This window comes from Bubalus kerabau, chromosome 13 (assembly GCF_029407905.1).
Source record: "Bubalus kerabau isolate K-KA32 ecotype Philippines breed swamp buffalo chromosome 13, PCC_UOA_SB_1v2, whole genome shotgun sequence".
Lineage (NCBI taxonomy): Eukaryota > Metazoa > Chordata > Mammalia > Artiodactyla > Bovidae > Bubalus > Bubalus kerabau.
The window spans coordinates 72,547,355-72,549,338 of NC_073636.1; the positions used below are offsets into that span (position 1 = coordinate 72,547,355).

The 1,984-nt window shown below is 44.2% G+C and overlaps 1 long non-coding RNA gene across 1 annotated transcript; it reads right to left on the reverse strand.

Moving 5' to 3' along the window:
* Window positions 1-227: 227 nt before the first annotated feature.
* On the reverse strand, window positions 228-1,678 carry LOC129625098 (uncharacterized). Its single transcript, XR_008701261.1, has 2 exons — window positions 1,620-1,678; window positions 228-836 (listed from the first exon to the last, which is right to left on the reverse strand). It is a non-coding gene; the product is annotated as an uncharacterized LOC129625098 (long non-coding RNA).
* Between the last annotated feature and the right edge of the window lie 306 nt (window positions 1,679-1,984).

Below are 1,984 nucleotides of genomic sequence, written 5' to 3' on the forward strand. Positions count from 1 at the left end.
GTGGTCACGTAGCATGATAGAATTAAAGTAACATATTAGTGTTTTTCACCATTTAATTCCTGGGCTGTCATTGTGATTATTGAGTTGACTATTTAAATGCAGGAATATGTACACCAATGGCATTAGAGACCTGCCTTGGGCCCCAAGCGAACTTGAATGATTCTGAATCATCAGAAGCTTACTTTCCCAATGAACACATGTAGCTGAGCCCATAGCTCTAGAGGGATGACTGTATAACATGGGAATTTATTTGATTAAATGCCATGTAAAAATACAATGTTTATAAAAGGAAAAGTGATTAAAATATGTGAGTCTGAAGCTTGCATGTATATTAAAATTCAACAGTAACCAGAGCAACTTAGATCGTAGTTCAGCCAAATATTTCAGGGTGAAGGAATGTTTGATACAGTTTAGAATTGCCAGTGTGTCATGATGATAAAAAACAGACTGGATAAACAGGGTCCTACTGTACAGCACAGAGAACTATATTCAATATCTTATAACAGACCATAATGGAAATGAATGTTTAAAAAAAGAAGGTATATATACAAATGGCACCCCACTCCAGTAACTCCAGTACTCTTGCCGGAAAATCCCATGGACGGAGGAGCCTGGTAGACTGCAGTTCGCGGGGCCGCCAAGAGTCGGACACGACTGAGCAACTTCACTTTCACTTTCCACTTTCATGTATTGGAGAAGGCAATGGCAACCCACTCCAGTGTTCTTGCCTGGAGAATCCCAGGGATGGGGGAGCCTGGTGGGCTGCTGTCTCTGGGGTCGCACAGAGTCGGACAGGACAAAAGCAACTTAGCAGCAGCAGCAGCAGAATCGCTTTGCTGTATAGCAGTAATTAACATAACACTGTAAATCAACTATACTTCAACAACAACAAAACATTTTAACACAGACTGGCTTCGTTGGTTATTGTTTCTACATTGTCTATAGATAACACACCCCATTGTTCCCAGCACCCAGGCAAGTATCCCATCCTCACATACTACTAGTGACTGGAACCCCTTCTGTTCTTTGGGAAAAATCATTATTGCTTCAAAAAGTGAAAATAGTTCACACAGATTATCTGCCGTTACTCTAAGAGCTTCAGATATATTGGCTCATTTAATTCTCAGTACACATCTACACCGGTGGTTAACTGTCCTTACTTCCATTTTACAGATGAGAAACTGATGCGTTCAAAGCCTTAGATGTTGTGTGTGGAAGTGCTTTGTACACTGTAAGTGTGGGACAAATATTTCTAAGTTGGCAGTCATAACAGTGAAGCTTTCATATATCTGGTGATGACAATGGACCAGAAATACCAGGGAGAAAAAGAAGGGTAGATGTTTATGAGGCTGTTAACAACCTGTACAGAATACCACAGCCAGAGCCAATGGTGCCAACATTCTGTTCCCAAAATGGAGCCCGTGAAGACAGCCAGACGGTGTGACCAGAGTCCCCGGTGCCAAGCAGCCAGCTGCCAGAGACGCAATCCAGCTCACAATTGCAGCAAGTGTGTGGGTGTAGAGAAATGGCCTCGGTGCTCATAGTCCCCTGGAAACCAGCAGCCGCCAGCCCCTGCCCAGAGCCAGGTCACACAAGACTGTGGACTCTAGCGTACTCACAGGGGAGAACAGAGAGAGGCAAGGAACCACACAGCTGATGCAGGAATGCCCACCTCAACCTGTGGGTGAGATGAGGAGATCTGGGCAATCCATGAACCCCTCAGTAGAGGCAGATAACACAGAAGCAAGCTGCTCTTAACAAAAGCGCTTTTAGTGAACACCCAGAGCTCGGTCTGGAAGCTTCCATCTTTTCCTTTGCTGGTTTGCATTTATTTAATGCATGCCTCATAAAGCCACTCTTTTCTGCCCACTAATCAGTCATGTGTAGTTGAACAGTTAGTTAGCTGGAACGGAGTACAGAGAGAACTGGAATGCTCACAAAGGGGACCAGAGCTAGAAACCCCAGATTACCCACCATTGACCCT